At 46.0% G+C, this 20,495-nt stretch overlaps 1 long non-coding RNA gene across 2 annotated transcripts; it reads right to left on the minus strand.

The window, feature by feature from the left end:
• Nucleotides 1-1,113: 1,113 nt before the first annotated feature.
• LOC148004324 (uncharacterized) lies at nt 1,114-16,067 on the minus strand. Of its 2 annotated transcripts, none has more exons than XR_015628010.1 (3): nt 15,804-16,067; nt 3,467-3,732; nt 1,114-1,502 (listed from the first exon to the last, which is right to left on the minus strand). It is a non-coding gene; the product is annotated as an uncharacterized LOC148004324 (long non-coding RNA). The 2 variants fall into 2 exon arrangements; XR_015628011.1 differs by having other exon boundaries at nt 1,115-1,502; nt 3,467-3,672; nt 15,804-16,043.
• Between the last annotated feature and the right edge of the window lie 4,428 nt (nt 16,068-20,495).

Raw genomic sequence — 20,495 nt, forward strand, 5'->3', positions numbered from 1 at the left:
ATTTTCCTCACCGTGCTAAGATAGAGCTAGGCAGTCTTCCCTGTGTGTGCAGAGGGCTGAGGGGGTCCCTTTAGAAAGGGGAGCCACTGGCCGGCACCTTTAATTCCAGCACTCAAGAGGCAGAGTCAGGCTGATCTCTGAGTTTGAGGCCAACCTGGTCTACAGAGTAAATTCTAGGACAGCCAGGATTACATTTAAAATAAAAGGCTCAGAAAAACTGCGTGGGTGGGGTGGGGGTGGGGGTGGGGAGAGAGAGAGAGAGAGAGAGAGAGAGAGAGAGAGAGAGAGAGAGAGAGAGAGAGAGAAAACACTCACTAATCCTATTACCAGAATGAAGCTGTGACTGAGAAAGGGGGAACAGGAAGGCAATACCTAGAAAAAAAGGATCATGGTCTCAGCATGAAGCCTACACAGTGCTTACCTATTCCCAAGGTGGGGCGTCACCCGCACCAGTCAATATTCCCCAGTGGGGATCCTTCAGAGACACCCCCTCCACACAGGATCTTGTCTTCTTCTTTATTCATTTATAAGTACACTGTCGCTGTCTTCAGACACACCAGAAGAGGGAATTGGATCCCATACAGATGGTTGTGAGCCACCATGTGGTTGCTGGGATTTGAACTCAGGACCTTTGGGAGAGCAGTCAGTGCTCCTAACCACTGAGCCTGTTATAGAAAACCACAGAGAAGAATTCATCTCTGAAGGGGTTTCCTTTGGAACTGGCAGGCACACCCTTGGGGTACAGGGTTATATCATCTCCTGTGTGGAAGCGTAGATGAGGGGATGAGGGGGCAGAAAGGCTTGGGAAATTTACCTCCAGGGCAACACATTCCCACTCGGGGACTCAGCAGCCTCCTGTTCTTGTGTCGGGAGTTGATAGGGTGAGAGTCTGACTGACAGCCCTAATAAAGTGGGCAGGGCACCTGTCCTCAATCAGCCAATTAAACAGACGAATAACTAAGGACAAGTAGAGAAAGGTGATTGATTTCATGTGGCCACACTGGGAAGAGAAAAAGGCCAAGATGACTCCCCCTCCCCAGTCCATCTTTGGGGTCCCCACATGAGGCTGAGGTTTAAATAGAGGGCAAGAGGTGTATATAACTAAACAGTACCATTTATTTTTTAAAGATTCATTTATTATATATGAGTACACTGTAGCTGTCTTCAGACTCAGCAGAAGAGGTCATCAGCTCTCATTACAGATGGTTGTGAGCCACCATGTGTCTGCTGGGATTTGAACTCAGGACCTCTGGAAGAGCAGTCAGTGCTCCTAACCACTGAGCCATCCCTCCAGCCCTAAACAGTACCATCAAGGGTGTGGTCTGTCCCATCGCTGGAGGGCGGCCATTGCTCCATCTCTTGTACAAGGTGGTCTGGCAAGTTTGCCAAGACTATGTGACATCTCTTCCCTGGCTGGCCGGTACCCGTGTGCTGTCTTTCCCTTCTTCCAGATGAGACGCCTGGAGAAATCCCAATTTCCTGGGATCCACTATCTGGGTAGTCTGGAGAAGGCAGAGATGGTCTCTTTAGAACTCCGCTCGCCCGTCAGGACCACCCGGGTGCATTTGTTAGGCCAGCTGAGTCCCCAGCCAGTTCTGTACAGAGATGGATGCCACTCAGCTCCGCCAGGACATGGCGTGACACAGAGCTGGAGAGAGAACCGGCCTGATGTGTCCCAGGTGCCTTTTATTGTCCCTTTATTCTTGTTTCTGTTTCTTTTCTTCCCTCTACTTCCCTCAGGACGACCTCCTCTTTATCCTTTCAGCAAGCTCGGGATATTGCTTTGAACGCCGGGACAAAATGCTTTACCAAATCAATGTCACAGAAGGTCGATTTGGGTTCAGTTTAGAGGTACAGTCCCTCATCGTAGGGAAGGTATGGTGGCCCTAGCAAACACAGCTGTGTGTGGCGGGGGAGTAAAGTGGCTGGGTGATCACATTGTGGCTAGAGCCAGGAAGCAGAGAAAAGAATACCCGGTACCCAGCTGCCTTCCTCACCTGCCCCTTTCATTAAGCCTGGCATCTTAGCCCATAAGGGTGCCACTCACATTTATAAGGGGACTTCCCTCCTCAGTTAAGCCTCCCTGGAAACATCCTCACAGATACCCTCAGAAGTGTGTCTCCTAGGTGACCCCAAATCCTGGCACATTGACAACGGAGGTTGACTTGGAGAGAAATGAAATAGGTTTGTATCTTGTCCCAGGAAGGGAAGTGAATAAGAAGACCCTGCTCATTTACAGAAAGCTTTCTTGTCCCCCCCAGGGAAAATATACAGGAGGAGGAGGAGGAGGAGGAGGAGGAGGAGGAAGAGGAGGAAGAGGAGGAGGAGGAGGAAGAGGAGGAGGAGGAGGAAGAAGAGGAGGAGGAGGAAGAGGAGGAGGAGGAAGAGGAGGAGGAGGAGGAAAAGGAGGAGGAGGAAGAGGAGGAGGAGGAAGAAGAGGAGGAGGAGGAAGAGGAGGAGGAGGAAGAAGAGGAGGAGGAAGAAGAGGAGGAAGAGGAGGAGAAAGAGGAGGAAGAGGAGGAGGAGGAGGAGGAGGAGGAGGAGGAGGAGGAGGAGAAGCACTCTTGGACAGGGGACTGTGATGTTCCCATGCTGTACAGATGATCGTTGGCTAGTTAGCTGCAAGGTCCATTAGATTAGAGCCTGTGTTGGTTATATGAGGTCCTCTGGACCCAACACGGTACCCAACCCATGACGTATTCAGCCAGCTTTACAGTGACTTCAGAACTAAAGACTTTATGCCACAGCACAGGCACTCATGCGAGTACCTCTGCCTCCCAGCCCACCCGAGAGGGCAGGGGGGCCCTGAACCTTCTCTTAATTGAAACCAAAGGCCCTGCTCTAGGACCTCTGTCACGAGTGACTGTCCTCTGAGTCAAACAACTACCATCTTGGGGAGTTCAGTTGGGCCCCCACCCCCCACCCCAAAAGATCACCCCAGTTAGGACAATTGACAGCTTACACGATAGAAGACAGAGAGTCTCTCGTGAGTGTTCATCTGCTCCCTACCTTCCAGCATCTCTGCGTGTGGCCTGGGGGAGTAGCTAGAGCAGATAGGCTGGGGAAGGCTAAGACGTCCTTATCCTTGTTGGATGAGGCTTTCCAGATGTGGACAGTTGTGGGAGGAACACTGCACCCCTGAAAGCAACCCCTCACCTGGGCTTAATAGTAAAGCCCAGTAAAGTTCTTCAGAGAGACGTCTGGTGGAACCCGCCTGGTTGTCATTGAGGCCTTGGGAGGAAAGGTAGACATTGCTTTCTTTTTCCCCTAGGGAGGGATTTTAGCAGGAACCTCACATCACCTGGCCTCAGGAGGTTGCTTCCTTCCATAAACCATGTTCTACCTGCTTTCTTGAGATAGACACTGGTGTTCTGATCCATCATCCTAGGCTAGGAGCCCCGAGGGTGTCTTGCTCATTAGTTTACCCATCCCCTCCCCCATTCTATATTCATTTACTCAGCATCACCTGGTGTCACAGGTGGAGAGACAGACAGGGTCTGTCTCTGTCTGCAAGAGCCTCAAGGTCTGGGCAGCAGATGGACCCAGAACGGGCTCTGGGTGGTGCAGTAGTCAGTTCTTTCCCCAGCCTCTGAAGTGGTTGGTGCTCAGGAGTATTGACTCGTCACAAGGAAGAGGATACGTTGGTTAATTTTCTGTTTCAGCTTGACTAGGCTAAGGGATGTCCAAAGAGCTTGTTACACATTATTCCTAGATGAGTCTGTGAGGATGTTTCTAGAAGAAACATTTGCATCAGAGACAATATTCACCCGGCCAATATGAGTGGGGATTCTCCAACATACTGAGAACCAGAATAGGACAGAAGGCCTAGGCAGCTGTCCTCTTTCGTCTTCAGACGCCTGTACCCTTGGTTCTCGAGTCTTTGGATTTAGACTCAGAAATACTATAGGTTCTCAGGTTTTAAAACTCAAAGGTATATCAGCATTCCTTGCTCTTCGGGTTATAGGTCAAAGACCATGGGGCACCTCGGCTTCTGTGACTGCATGGGCCAATCTTTCATAATGTCTCTTTCCTCGTGTCTATGTTTAGCCTGTTGCTTCTGCCTTTCTCAGGAATCTGAAGTGTGGTGGGGATAGGTAGGCAAGTGAACAGAAGAAAGGCACAGGGACGGTGCTGTAAGATCATCACCAGCATTTCCCAGCGTTCCCTACCTCTGGAGTGGGACCTTGTGACTAGTTCTCGCTAATGGATGGCCCAGTGCCTAGGCTACCCCATGAACTCTTTTGTTGTTGTTTGAGACAGGATCATTCTAGTGTGTAGCTCTGGCTGTCCAGGAACTCAGTATGTAAACAAGACTAACCTCTAACTCCCAGAGCTCTGCCTGCCTCTGCTGTGACTAAGGGTATGCGTCACCATGCCTGACTGTCTCATGAACTCTTCAGCTTTTGGCCTTTTAGCTCCCTGAATACCAACCAACGACCTAGCTGAGGTGACCAAGAAGTCACAAGCTAGGAGTGACCGTTCAACCAGGAACACCCACTGTGTTAGAGTAGAAAAAACAAACCCACAAAACAACATAGCTCCTTGACTTGTAAAAAGATGATTAAAGGCAGTGAGAGACTTTTGAGACAAAATCCCAACATGTAAGCTACTGACTTAGTAGTGGGTTGTAACAGTGAAAAAGCTGGTACTGGAGTCTGGAGGAGGGACCCATATTGTCCGAGGCAACTGTTTGGTAGAATTGTTGCTTTGTCAAGAGAGAAAGGAAGGGCACACACTACTAGACCCTCAGGAACAGGAAGGAGTAAGGTGAACAGCATGCCGATGTGGGCACAGATGTTATTGGGTGGGTTGGCAAGGCATGGTAAGAATATTTTATGCTAAGGAGAAGAGCAGCCATTATCAAAATAGAAATACAATAAAATTGAGACACTCTAAAATAAGAGGGTGGTGGAGAAATGAGAAGAGTATTTTGAAGCTGTAAGAAGGAAACTAGATAAGTTTGATGAAACTAAAAAATGCATGCTGAAAGGGACCGGATGTAGATCTCTCCTGAGAGACACATCCAGAGCATGTCCAATACAGAGGTCAATGCTAGCAGCAAACCACTGAACTGAGAACAGGACCCCCTTGGGAGGAATTAGAGGAAGGATTGAAAGAGTTGAAAGAGCTTGCAACCCCATAAGAACAACAATGCCAACCAACCAGAGCTTCCGGGGACTAAACCACTACTGAAAATCTATACATGGACTGACCCAGGGCTCCAACTGCATGTGTAGCAGAGAATAGCCTTGTTGGGTCACCAGTGGAAGGGGAAGCCCTTGGTCCTGCCAAGGTTGGAGGGAGTATGGGGGGCAGTAAAGGGGATGTATGGGGGGAATACCCATATGGGGGAGGGGGATGGGATGGGATGGGGGCTTACGGACAGGAAACTGGGAAAGGGAATAACATTTGAAATGTAAGTAAAGAAATATATCTAATAAAGAATTTTAAAAAGAAGATATAAACTGAACTCTGAGTAACAATGACTCAATAACACTTATTACTTAAATATAAGCTCATGGCAAGCATTTTAATTTGGCTTTTTTTTTGGTCAAGATGGGCTCTGAGTAGCTGCTGTTCCTCTGAGAGACAACAAGGGGTGGGCGTGAGAACATGGGGAGAAAGAATGTGTTGTGATTAATACCAGGAACCAACTCAGAGAAATTAGCAACTGAGTAAGTGCCTGAAGGAATTACAGTTTGTAATCAACACAGACCTCGACCACAGTGTAACAGAAATGGCTCTGTCAGTTCAAGACAAAACAGAGGGATGGTGGAGCTAGAACAGGAAGCGAGCCTGGGCCACTCATTTCTCCGAGCACAGAACGTTTTGGGATCCTCTCTTATCTCCCAGCTGCCAAGGTGTTCGCAGCAAGTTCCAAGAAAACAGGCCATTCCCAGGGGACTGAACGAGTTGCTTCCCCACAGCTTCTGACTCATAAGGTCTCAGGATATACATCACCACATGGATGACTAACAGAGACTTCAGGCTTATCCCCTCAAAAGATGGATATCCGAGACTCCCAGTGCCGAATGGGATGGATTAACGAACCAGGCTTACTTCCACTCGAAACAGTCAAAACTTCTTGGCAAACAGGTAACACAATCTCTCTTAAAGCATTAGACATTGAGCAGTTAGGAACTGTAATCTCTAACGCAAGAGAAACAACGGAGGTGCATCCCACCATGCCAAGCTCGTTCCAGAAGGACAAGCTAGGGAGGACTGAGAGAGTATCCTTCATCTGAGAAGACAGGACTGGAGCCTAAGAAGGCTTGACTTTGCAGAGGAAATTGTTAGCAAAGAGAAGCTGTAGGAAGAAAACGCTAGGGATACACAGAGGGTCCATTTGTTGAGCCACACAGGGGAGGTGGAGATATGACCCCCCCAAAATGAATGAATGAATGAATGAATGAATGAATAAATAAATAAATAAATAAATAAATAAATAAATAAATAAAATAAAAGCCAAAGTGGGAAAATCTTTGTAGCCCAAGAAAGAAAACTTTCTGGCTGTGCCATCCAGAATGGAAACTCTAAGAGTCAGGCAGATTGCACAGTGTCTGCTTCAGTGACCAGAAAAACATTAGCCCTGGCCTAAATGCTCCTCTGATCTAATATAATCACACTTAAAGGTAAGCCTTAGAAGAATTAATCTCAGAGTTGGACAGGTGCTCAGAAGTTTATGACACGTACTACTCTCGCAGAGGACCCAAGTTTACTTTCAACACTTGTATCAGGGACTTTGGTCCTCCCACCCCATAATTCTGGCTCCAGAGGATCCAGTGCCATTTTCTGGCCTCTTTGGGCACCTGTACTGCTGTTCACAAACCCACACAGAAGCACGGAAATATATACATCATTAAAATTATTTTTTTTAAAAAAAAAACCAGTCTTTAAGTGACTTAATCTCGTTCCATAACGAAGTTCAAACATGTTTATAGAAAGATCAAAACATGCAATCCCTGGCAAGGTGACATTTCCATGCAGGCATACACTCAAAGATGATCAGATAGGAAGGGATGTAGCGAGATAAGATATTCCACGCAGAGAAACTGTTACCAGTAAGAACTAAGCCAGAGCTTACATAGATGAAAGAATCGCTGGGCCGGGAGTCTCACACATTACTTCACTACATCTTGGAGAAGACACATGGAGGAACAACTGAGTATCCATACTACGGAAGTCTAAGATCCAGGCTGAATGGACGGACGTGCGAATGCCCACAGCTGAGGCTGATTTGGACTGGAAATGGTGGATTGGATTGAGAGGGAGGAGATAAGGAAACCGAAGACACCTGGAAACACAAAGGAAAAATACTATACACACACACACACACACACACACACACACACACACACACACCCCAAAACAACAAACCCCCCCAAACCCACAGTGAGAACTGGGGTAACAATGAGCACCCCAGTGCACACGTCACTGGAGTCCCCAGAGAGGTGAGATGGGACAAAAGTGTTTCTGTAAACTACTGACTGTAGAGTACTGAGTACTTCTTGATGCTCCAAAAATGACATAAGAAGTCTGAACCGTAGCCCAAGGGAAGAAAGATAGCAGATGGCTTTCTTGTTGGAATCATCTGGAGCCAGAACAACATTCTTTTACACAGAGATAAGAGTGTTTCTTACCTATTTACAATGTCTTTCAGTAATGGTAAAAATAAGCTTCTCAGGTATAAAAATCCTCAAAGAAATCATTGCCGAGTGCAGACTTGCAGGGCAAGAAAGATCAAAGAAATCCTCCTCGGGACAGGTAGTTGTGTGCATTTGCACAAGGGAGCAAAGAGCTCCATGTCCTGCACATCAAAGGGAGCTCTTGGGCTCATTCACCCTTTAAGAGGAACTTGTTTCATTAAAAGGAAAAAGTATTAGCATTTTTAATTGTGAAAAACTGTGGGCTTCCTTTTTAGACCCGTATATGGTTACTTTGAGGAGGTCCATTCCCTCCTCTCCTTTCCCTCCTCCTCCTTCCTCCTCCGTAGCAGCTCACCTCCCAGGAATGCACATAGCCTATGGACACCAATATCATTAGCAATGTTTCCTTTTCTCTTTAGAATACCATTTTAAATTTACTTTTTGAAGTTTTTATACATGTATATACATGTATACTTGGATCCTATTCACCCCCACTTCCTCCTTCCCGCTTTCCCAAGGACCCACCAACTTGCCTGCCTTCAAATTCCATGTCTTTTTAAAAAAATTGTTTTTTTTTTTTTATGAATAGCCCTTTGAATTGAGTTAGTGCTGACCATGTACACACAAATGCTGGGCCGTCATTCACTGGGACATGGCCAGCCCTCCAGTGACTACATTCTCAAAGCAAAGTAACTCTCCCTCCCCAAGCAGCCATAAAACACTAATAGTGGCTCAGCTGTGGGTGTGGCCTCAGGGGCCCTCCCTCACCTATGATGGAATTTTCAGTGGTCTGACCTTGTGCAGGACAGGCAACCGTCCATATCAGCCTTTCCTAGCTTTTCTTCCTATCCTCTGGCTTTTACATTTTTCTCATCGTTCTTTGATATTTCCTGGGACTTGGATTGGTCAGGGGGTTGATATGAATGATCTGTTTATAACCAAATACTCCACAATCACTAACTCTGAGCACTTTAACCAGTTAGGAATTTCTGCGTTAACCGCCATCCTCTACAGAAGCTTCTCTGACCAGGGCTGAACACATCACAAATTTATGGGCATAAACGTAAATATTAAGAAAATAGTTTGATGAGGTTGGGGATTTAGCTCAGTGGTAGAGCGCTTGCCTAGCAAGCGCAAGACCCTGGATTCGGTCCCCAGCTCTGGAAAAAAAGAAAAAAAAAGAAAAAAAGAAAATAGTTTGACAATATGGTCACTTTCCAAAACACCACCAGTGGATTCCCTCCCTGGGGCCCATGATCTCCACACTCAAAGGCTTTTGAGCAGGTTTATAGTACCACACACAAACTCACATCTGAGGAGAAAGTCTCAAATCCAGTCAGAAAAGGGTTGGCTGGTTACAATAACCATCAGGCCACTATTGTAGCAGTGGGCACATCTTTCCTCATAGTCATCATTTCAATGCAAATTTAAATGATTTTAGGATTCTATGCCATCCCAATAAGAGCAGCTACCATCAAGAAGACAACAATACTCGCAGATGAGGATATGTGGAAAGAGAGACCTCTCACCGCTGGTGGGAGTGTAAGCTTGTGAAGCCATCATGGAAAACAGTGTGTATAGATTTATATAAATAAGCAAACAATAGATACATAGATAGATACATAGATACATAGATAGATAGATACATAGATACATAGATAGATACATCGTCAGATACATTGATAGATGCATAGATACAAAGATACATAAATAAATACATCGATAGATACATACATAGATACTAAATAGATAGATACATAGATAGGTACATCGATAGATAATACATACATAGATACATACATAGATAGATACATCGATAGTACATAGATACATAGATAGATACATAGATACATACATAGATACATACATAGATAGATAGATACATAGATAGATACAGAAATTGATAGATACATAGATACATACATAGTACATACATAGATACATACATAGATAGTCAGATCCTTTGTAGAATATTGTAACATTTCTAAGTACATATCCAAAGGACTTCACATTCTACCATAGAGATGTTCATTACTCTATTCACAATGGCAAGGGGATAGGAGTAGCTTAGATGTCCATCAACAGATGAGGGGATAACGAACATGTGTAATATATATATATATATACATATATATGTGTGTGCGTATGTATATATGCATGGAATTTTATTAAGTCATAAAGAAAAATGAAATGATGAAAATTTCATGGAAAATGGGAGGATCTGGAAGTTATTATATTAGCTGAGGTGAAGACAGAAAGACAAATGCCACATGTTCTCCCTTGGATGCAGATCCCAGCTTCTAATTGTTAGGCTGTGTATTTGTGTGGAGTGAGGGTAGTTATAGGCACGAAATGAAAAGGGACCATGAGAGAGACAAGGAGAGTTGGAGGGAGACAGGCAGGGAGTATCTGCGACATGGGCATGGAAGGAAACTATTGGGAATGGAAGGGTAGCATGGTGGGCCATGAGATGGGGGAGGGGAGTGGGGAAGGAGGGTCAGCCAACACTAAGAGTGTGTGAAAACGACAATAAGGGAACCCATTACTTTGTCTGATGATTTAAAATCTCCCTTCTCCTTTCCTGCTAGAAGAGAATTGTGTGTGTTAACATGGAAAATGGCTGTAAGTCCCTCTTTTCACGTGAAGTGGTGCAAAGTCATTTTAAAGTAGTCTTGGCAAATCTCGCCTGCATGCTGTCACCTGCAACTTGTTACTCACACATTGACAACAGAGAAAATAGGACACACTTCACTGTTGCCAAAGAAGGGAAGAAGGGGAGGAAAAGGAAGAGAAAGAAGAAAAGGAAAGAAAAGTCGGGTGAGCTGTCAGCAGTTCTTAAGATAAAGCTGTTTGTTTCTTTGAGAGGGATTTGTCTTTTTTTAAACTTCTGATTAAAATTTTATTTACATTTGTTTATTTTTTGTGAGCATATGTATGACACAGTGGGCATGTGGCGGTCAGAGGAAAACTGCATGTGTGTGTGGTGGATGGAAAGCCTGACGTCAATAGGCCATGCCCATAAAAAGAGGGCACTCACAGGCCTGAGAGGTGGCCCAGAGGGTAAGGTGCTTGCCACCAATGACCTGAACTCAACTCCTGGGAGCCACATGCTGGAAGGAGAGAACTGGCTCCTGCAAGTTGTCCTCTGACCTCCCTGTGCATGCTACAGTGCATGCTACAGGGCACACACATGTTCATACCAAGACCAGCAAGCACCGCTCTGACCTCGGTGAGCTCCTGTAAAAGGGGAAATTAAGAGTAAAAAGGAATTTTTTTTCTAAACCATAAAATCTCTCTCAAGAAATGGTACCTGGCAGTTAATCTGGTAAAAGCTTCTGCCTGCAATTATCCCGTCTTGCAGAGAGAAACAGTGAAGTTGTTGCCGTTGTCCCGTGCAGAGAGCATCCGGCATCTCAACATGCTTGGCCAACTGACCACAGAAAGGAATCTCCCTTTACACTTAGTCACATGGACTCTTTGTGGCACTTAGCAGTTTAAGCCCACCAATGATGTCCTGGCTTAGAAGCAGTGTGAGAAAGCCTACAAGTGTGGATCCTCTGTGTGATCGCTCAGACTCATGAAGATTTTTTTCTATGCGTCGCAAGTAATAGACATTTCCAGCCCTCTGCTCAGGGTTCAGTGTGTCTGAGAGCAGAGACATCCTCACTCCCCTACGTGACACTGAGGCAGAGCAGCTAGGTAACCCTGCGGCATCCCAGCTCTGGTTTCTTCTGCCTCCCAGGGTTGTGATCAGCTGGAGGCATTCCTCAGGGTCACCAGTCCCTACCCTTATGGAGCAACAAGCCATTCCTTGGTATTTATAGAGCAAAAGCCACCACGGTTTGAGGACTTCGAGGTAGGGACAACAGTGAAAGCAAAGAGTGAGTCCCGTTGTTACCTAGCGACAAATGAAGAATGGCGGTCATTCCTGGAGGAAATTAGCAAAATCAGAAGCCTGTAGCCCTGACTGCTAGGCTCCCCAGGTGCTCCAGGCCACAGCACCCACCTCCCATCCCCCACTACTACCCAGTGTGCTCACACCAAGCCCTGCCCATGGGCAGCGACAGAGAGAGACCGACAGCATCCTTCTCCAGATGCTGGCCACAGACTGCCAGGAAGAGGAAAGCGGGAGGAAGAAGCCAGGATTGCTCCTAGGGTATTTCCTCAGATGTAGAAAGAGAAGGGTCAGCTGGGTGAAGCTTCTCTGTTGCTAAGGTCATAAGGGACAGGGTGCAGGGCCTTTGTATGGATGTCTCCTGTGACCTTTACCTCAAGCCTGCAGTTAGCTGGGCTTTCTCAGTGGCTTCAGAGAAGGCTGCACTGTATAAATTTATATTTATATATACAGTACATATGTATATATTTATATATACATTTGGTATACATATACTAACACTGGAATGGCACAGTGGTTAGCGTAGCTGCTGTGTAAGGATAGTGTGCAAATTCATGATGACCTCTGTTCAAAAAATTAATTATTAATTAATTATTGGGCTGGAGAGATGGCTCAGTGGTTAAGAGCACTGACTACTCTTCCGGAGGTCCTGTGTAGCCCTGGCTGTCCTTGAACTCACTCTGTAGACCAGGCTGTCCTCAAACTCAATGAGATTCTCCTGCCCCAGATTCTTAAACACTGGGATTAAAAACGTGAGACGCCCAGTTCAGAATAGACAATATTTTAAAATATTTTTTCCTGATATGTAGCTTGGCTTTTCATTTTCTCAATAGTGTTTTGTTGTTGTTTTCAAAAATGGCTTTGAACTGTGACAAAATCTGTGACCACTTTTTCTTTTATAGTTGATTCATTTTATACATTAGGGAATCCCACATATTTTTTCTAGAAATTTTATAGTTTTGGCCATTATATTTGTTTCTATGCTTTTTTCAGTTTTTGCATATAGTCTGAGGTAAGAATTGAGGTTCTTTTGTATTTCTGTTTATAGATACTCAGGTATCTTGCTTCATTTGAAGAATAAATTCTTCTACCCACTGAACTTTTAGGATTCCTTATTGGGTTTTTTCTGAGCATCTTTTCTGACCATCTATGTGGTTTTATTTTTGCATTGGTCTGTTGGTTAGTTTTAAAGTCAACTTTAAAACCAATCTGAATGTGGTGTTTTGCTTGCTTATCTGTCTAGGCACCATGTGCATGCTGTGCCCATGGAGGACAGATGAGGGCATCTGATCCCTTGGGATTGGAGTAAGAGACAATTGTGAACCACCTTCTAGATGCTGGGAATCAAACTCCAGCACTTCAAAGCCCTTAACTGCTGAGCTACCTCTCCAGCCCTGGTTTTAAGTCAACTGGATACAAACTAGAGTTATTTGGGAGGAAGTACCCTCAACTGAGAAAGTACCTCCCAAAGTCTGGATAAAGACTCTGTAGAGCTTTTTTTTTTTTTTAAGGAAAATTAATGATGGATGTGGGAGGATTCAGTCCACTGTGGGTGGTGCCATCCCTTAGGCTGATAGTTGTATAGGAAAGTGGACTGAGCAAGCTGTGAGGAGCAAGCCAGTGAGAAGTATTCCTCCACGGCCTCTACTTCAGTTCCTGCTTCTTGCCTTTAAGTCTTGCTCTGACTCTCCTTGCTAATAGACTGTGATATGGAAGTGTAAGCCAAACTAACCTCCAGTACATGTTGCTTTTGTTCCCCAAGTTATCACAGCAGTGGAAACCCTGACTGAGACAACTCTCTGATCTGTTTCTCTGGTCTTGGGCCTTAGATTTACAGTATATCTGAAAATCAAATGTAACACCCAGTCTCCCAATGGATATATCTTTTAAAATATTATTTGGCTATCATAGGTCATTAACATTTCTATATAAATATTACTATTAGTTTTCCTATTTCTACAAGGAAAACATGTTGGAATTTTTATTACAATTTCATGGGTCAAATTGGAGATAAATTGATGTTTTAACAACATAAGATCTTCCAGTCCATGAACATGGTATATCTCGCCATTTAATTTCTCCTTCATTTTTATTAATGATTTCCCATAGTTTTCAGTGAATGGGGCTTGAGTATACATGGTTTAAAATGTCTCTAAATGTTACATATTTCTTTAGACTACTTAAGGGGGTTTTGTTTTTACTTTCTTTTTTGAGATGTTTATTACTGGTAGACAGAAACAAATTATGTTTATATACTGATTTTTGTCTCCTGGAACCCTTCTCAATCCTGTTATTGCCAATAGTAACTTTCTAAGATGGATTCCTTAAGATTTTTGATGATTATTATTTGCAAATAAAGGCAGTTTTACTTCTTCATTTCTAGTATTTACTCTTTCTTTTCTTATACCTTAGTCTGGTACCATTATGTTGAATAGAAGTAATAAAGTTCGGGATTATTTTTGTATTATTTCTTGCGCCCTCATACCATTGTCATTATTGGTTCATATTAGTTTCTTCCTTTGAAATACTTGTATGTACTCCATCTAGAGAGCTGATTAAATACACAGAATCTAGAACTAAGGCTCAAGTTCAAATCTTGAATCTACCAATCACTGGTTGATATTTGGGCAATTACATAATCTCTTTGGTTCAGCTTTTTTATTTACAAAGAGATTGACTATAATATGCCTACCTCATGGTTAGGGGCGGAGTAAGGACTAAACCTTTGCTCATTCCAAGTGCACATTAACTGTGAGTATTGTGTAGTCACACTTTCCCAACTACTCTCAATGTAACAGTAAGATTCTATTGAAACATAAATCAGAACACATCCCTCTCCAGTTTCAAGCCCTTTAGTGATTCCATTCAAGCGCTATATAGTCAAAGACCTTATAATAGGTTCTCTGTCTAGGCTGAGGGGACCCAGTGACACAGCCCCCTGCAAGCCTAGACTGTGGAGAGGTAGTACCTCAGCCATGATCACTGAAAGAGTCATTGGGAGCAGATAGATAAACGAGGCCACCGTCCCCTAGCGTGGGGTTGCCTTGCCCTCCGGGAAATGTATTCTTGTGCAGCTCAACTCTACCTCCTCCTTGAGGTAACAGGACCTTGTCACTGGACACAGACCAGTCTCAAAGGAGCATTGGTCACACAGCCAGGTCTCACACACCATGCAAGTGAGTGATGGGGACCTCCCCCCATCCCAGGGTTTTATAGTCAGCAACCAAGATGGCAGCCATCTCTAAGTGCTCCTGGATTGAATGGACCTTCAGCATGCTTGCCATGAGTGGGTCTTAGGGTGGGCATCAGCTGGCACCATCTGGGAGACAGAGGCAAACCTGATGCTACTGTATCTTCACACTGCATTGGGGGTAAGGCCTTGTACTGAATGCCAGACCCATGGCGATGGAGATAGCCCTGCCTGTATGGTGCTGGTCATCCAGTGGGGAGACAGAAAGAAAATTCACCACAGACATAGGGTGGGCAGGTTCGGGGAGAAAATTACTCATCTGGTCTTAGGTTATAGCAAGCAGTTAGGGAACCCTTCCTGGGAAGTGATAACCTAATTTCTGAGTAAAGAAAAGAAAAAAAAATCATGGTCAGAGAGGTCACTGGTTCCTTTGGGGGTGGAGGCAGAAACTTTGAGGATTTCCGGCAGGTCTGATAAGCGGGGCTTTGTCATCCATTCTCACCACGCCTGTGCCAGCTTTACCTGGCTGTCCTGAGTGAGTCAGAGCCTTGACTCAAGCAAGCCTAGAACTTATCCGTAGTGTCCCATATACTGTTCTTGGGGTACGCCTTTCCAGCACTGTCTGTAAACATCATTACCTTTGATTTAAAGTGTATGAACCGAGGCTCAGAGGGTCTCGTGAAGCTAGCCTAAAGCAAGCCTAGATTTGCACTCCTGTCTGTCAGCCTGCAAAGACTGAGGGCCCTTCTTCTTGTTCTCAGACAGTTCCAAGCCAATGACAGTGACATTTGTGATGGCATCCTCAAGACCTTGAGGTACTCGACGTGTAAAAGCCCAGGCTGTGATCTAGAGGCTGCCACACCTGCCCTTGAGCTTCACAGCCCTCAGCCCTCATCGGACATGAACATGAAGTTCAGTGGGGGACATTTACAGTGAGCAAGGCGCTGAGGGTGAGCCCATGTGCTAGTTATAGGGACACAGACCGAATCACCTCCTCCCCTCTCCCTGACACAGGTCCAGCTTGGGCCTCCCCTAGCACCATTAACAGGCACAGAGAAGGACAATTTCTTACCTCCTCTCCTCGCTTTAACTGCAAGGCAGCCAGAGCCGCTCACCCCAGGCTGCAGAAAAAAAGGAGGCTCGGATAGATAAAGTTATCTGATCTGGAATCGGACTGACCCGAAAGCCCAGCTCATACCCCCATCTGCACTTCTCTCTGCCTTCCTGCCATGCTCTTGGGAGTCTGGAGGCAGAGGCTCAGCAGCTCTCCCAGAACAAACAGCCCCAACCTGGGACTGTTTTCCAGACTGTGGAGTTGTGCCGATTGCCGGACTGCACCTTAGCTGGAGAAGAGCCTTCAGCAGGACATCCGTCATAATGTGTGGCCCACAGTGACAACATTTAAGGTCATAAAGGCCACTGCAGGAGTCATGCTCCAGCTCCGTCGTCATGCCACATTTTCACATCGCCCATCAGGAGGAGCTGGGGGCACCCAGAGCCCAGAGGGGACTGTCCATCCTGGCTACAGACTGCAATAGCTAGAGAATTTTCATAACTCATCAGTGCCTGGGCCGCACCCCAGAGATCTAGAGCAGGACGGAAATCTTGACAGGTTAAAAAGTCTCCTCGTACCATGACTGTGGCATGGCCCCCAGGTTGAGGCTCCCTAGCTATGCAGTCTCTGCTGTCCCCATCCATCCTCCTGTGTAAGCTTGCCCAATGTAAGGGCTCAGAACTGGAACATAAGGACAGGAGCTGGAGGCTCTGCAGAGTGGAGTCATCCAGGGCACTGAGGCAGGCACCTCTGGGAGATTTCCTCATCCCCCGAAGCTGAGGGATGAGGAATTTTGGTATTTTAGGCCACTTTCCTTGGAAATTTAACTCTAAAGCTCCCAGAAGTTGGCAAAAGGCGGCTAATTTTGTAGCTATAAAGCGAGGGGCCAAAGGAGGGGCGCACTTCCTGGAAGGCTCCCACAGCGAGCCTTTCTTCCTATTATTGACTCAACCTCTGCCATTCATGCCTCTGAGACAGGCCTGATACTGTAGCTGGGTCCGGGAACTAAGAGGTAACAGGTAACACGCTTACAGGTGACAGGCAGCTATGTGCAGGATGCAGTGTTGACGTGGGAGGTCAGCAGATGACACGGCATGCACATTTGCCATTTGGATAGAAGCTCTCTTGCTCTTTTGGCTTCCATGTTCATGAATCCGAACCCAAGGCTACAACCCCACTCTACCATAAAGAGACCATGAGTCTAGAAGGTCAGAGAAACACTGGGATTCCACTTTGGGATCTGAGTGCCTCTGGGTGAGATACACTCAGGGTGGGTGGACCCAAAGGGGTTTTCCTAGGGACTTGGTGTCCCTGGCACCCTTCATGCTGGGCTGCCACAGTAGCAAGGAATCAGTTGAGAATCAGGGAAAGGGGAGACTAAGCCTCTGGGGCAGTGCTCTGCCATCCCTTACACTCACAGACCCTCATCTGGGGATGGAGTTCTTATTGGAGGGCTCTTCCTCTCTGGCGACAGATTGGCAGGTCACAGAAGGTTCATTTCTTCTTACCTGGAGGGACCTCTGTATAAACTGAGAGCATGACCACTCCACGGTATGGTTAAGTTGAAGGCTTTTATTGTAGATGGGGTGGGTGGGAATTAGTCTAGGCTCTGCCTCACAGTTACCTGGGAACAGCCAGGTATGCCTGACTCCTCTCTCTCTTGCTCTCCTGCCTTTGCTCCCTTACCTTCTTCCCCCTCTCTCCCCATTTCCTTTCCCCATTCTCTCTCCCCATACTCATGGCTGACACCTCTCTCTCTCTCTCTCTCTCTCTCTCTCTCTCTCTCTCTCTATCTATCTCTATCTCTATCTCTATCTCTATCTCTATCTCTATCTCTCTGCCTTTCTCTCAACTCCCCTCCCCATGCCAGGAATAAACTCTATTCTATACTATACTGTCATGTGGCTGGTCCCTCAGGGGAAAGGGATGCCTCAGCGTGGGCCCACAGAGGCACCCCCTTCCCCCCCCCCACCTTACCGCACCTCCACCAAACATATTCCTTCTCTCTTTATTTTTATAAAACAAAACGTGTGGGGGCGGGTGAGAATAGCTATGGTTATTAGTAAGAGTGCAGAGCAAGAATAGCAGAGGAGAAAACATAAGGAGACAAACAGGGCCAACCACAGAGAGGAGGAGGAAGACAGAGAAGGAGAGAGGAAGAGGGGAAGAAGGGGAGGGAGGGAGAGAAAGAGGGAGGGGAAGGGGAGGGGAAGGGGAGGGGAAGGAGAGAGATAACATAATGGGGGAAAAACACCACAAAACTTCAGGGTTACATGGAGAACTTGGGGGAAGGGAAGCCCAGGAGCTGGAGGAAGTGAAAAGTCCAGGAAGGCGGCATTAACTTTGAATGGTGTGCACATATTTGTAACACTGAGTGGGGGGTGGGGCAGAGGCCAGCATGTGCCTTGGTATGCTAAAAGGCATCACAGGTAGCCATTTGTCCCTTTGGCCTCAGGTAATGGAAATGACACCTTTTGGTTGGTAGGGGGAAACCAGGTTCACACGTTCCTGAGGAATACTGGCTTTTATCTAACAAGCAGAAATCCCCTCCTAAGGTCCATTTGTGGCTGTTTGAATTGCCTTTTGGAGCTTGGGGAGTTGGAATCTCCTTGGATCTAACAACTTGTGCAACCTTCCCAATTTCCTGTGACTCCTGAAGAATTTACAACCCTGTTACCAGGAAGAGTTAGAAACTTGGAGCAGGACTTCCTGTACGCCATGGGGGCTCCCAGGGTCAGCTTTCTAGAGCCTAGAGCCCGAGAACCCTTTCTCTCAGGTCTGAGCGGTAGATGAGACTTCATTAAGATGGTGCTCTGCTGGGGGACCGGAAGAGCCTGGTGGTAGATCCCACCCCAGCTACCCGACATCCGGTCAGAAGTTTATAGGATCCGAGCCCTCGGGGCACGTAGGATTTCTCTTACCAGATAGGTGTGTCAAAAGCATTTGACCTGGAGATCCCAAGGAAGGAACGCGAGGGGAAAGGGAGGAGCCAGGGGAGGACTCCCAGCCCTTTGGTGCAGGAGGACTGGACCATTTTTCACGAGCAGTTTTAGAGCATCAACAGAAACCATCCCCCTGCACCATGTCACATGCTTGTGGCCACAAGGATGGTGCTAGAGGGGGTAGAGAAGGGAAGACCAGAGGTGGGCACAAGGAAGAGGAGGCGGTCCCTGACGGTCCAGTCAGATGGGTTCTGGCGTGCAGCACGCTGACATTTAAAACAGCTGATGTCTTTTCCTGGGTTGACAGTAATCTTAGTTTTTACCCCCTCTTTCTGCTAATAATTTCCAGAAAGTACATTTAAAACAGGCCGCCTACTTAGGTATAGACACGGGACCAAATGTTCCTGAGGGTCGTTTAGGAAAGAGGTAGCCTCAGCCTTGGCAAAGTGTGGGCTTTCCTGCTCGTACTGACAAGTGCTTTGATTCTGCTCAACACATTATAGCCACGTCGAAATTTTTCTTCAAGTGTATTTATCTGAGGAGGAATAGTATTTTGCCTAAAAACACCACTTTCTCCCATGTAAAAAAATCTAACATACACAGTGGAGTCGGCCTCCAGTGTGCCATGAGCAGGTTTAATAATAACCATCTGCCCACCCTTGATTCATCTCCAGCCTGCATCTGTACTTCCTCCCTAGCCTCTGGTCATGGCCCGCTCTAGACTTGAGGGCCTTCATCTGTGAATACTTAGTGCTCTAAGAAGTAGGACTTTCTCTTCAAAACCAGATGTGCAAGCTAACGCAACGTAAGAGAGTTAACTGTGGCTCCTGACTATCATCAGATTCCCCTTCGTGGTTAAGCTTCCCGACTGTCTCCTTACAGCATATATGAGTGAGCAGCTGTGTGTACCCCAAAAGCCAGAGAAGAGCATCAACAGCCACACCCCCTTGAGATAAGTTGATGGTCAATACACCCCGTGTCAATAAGATCCTCCTGTGCCTGTCCTCATTAGATGTTAATGGGTGGACACACCCAGTGGTTTTCTCTGGGTTCCAGGATCGAAACTTGGGTCCTCATATTTGCACAGCAGGTGTTCTTACCCCTTGAGTTGTTTATCCAGGTCCTACTGATGGTTTTTCATAGATGAGTTGTCAAAACAAAGTTTGCACATCGATTTTGCTTGGTTAACATGCCTCTTAAGTTTCCTCGAGACAACCATTTTTTTCCTTGTAATATATTTGTTTAAAAAAAATCATATGTCCTGCAGAATCTTTCATATGTTGATCATTGTTGATTATACCCTCCTGGCGTCTTTCATGTGTTCCTCTGGTCTCTCTTGCTGACAACGGCAGTTAGATTTGGAGGTTTCACTATGGTAAATTCTCTGTAAGAATTCATTGGCAATGAGTTCAGTCTTTATTATGCAAACATGTCCATTCTTCTTTGTTTTGTGAAATATATTCATTGCAAAGTTTTCTGTACTCCCTGGCTGACAGTTTTAAATGGCATCCCTGGGCCCACAAGATGGTAGCTAAGGGTGTCTGCTGCCAAGGTTGACATCCTAGGCTTGATCCCTGAAACCCACATGGTCTGACACCTGGAAGTTGTCCTTTGACCTCCACATGTGCATTACGACATGTGCATGCCCACACAATCAATCAATATTTAAAAAAAAAGTGTTGAAGTCATCCCAGAATGCCTCAGTCCATCATTATGTCATGACATGCAAAACAGTGGTTTTTAAACTCTGCCAAGCACTTCTGAATTC

Source organism: Rattus norvegicus, chromosome 8 (assembly GCF_021556685.1).
Source record: "Rattus norvegicus strain SHRSP/BbbUtx chromosome 8, alternate assembly SHRSP_T2T, whole genome shotgun sequence".
NCBI lineage: Eukaryota > Metazoa > Chordata > Mammalia > Rodentia > Muridae > Rattus > Rattus norvegicus.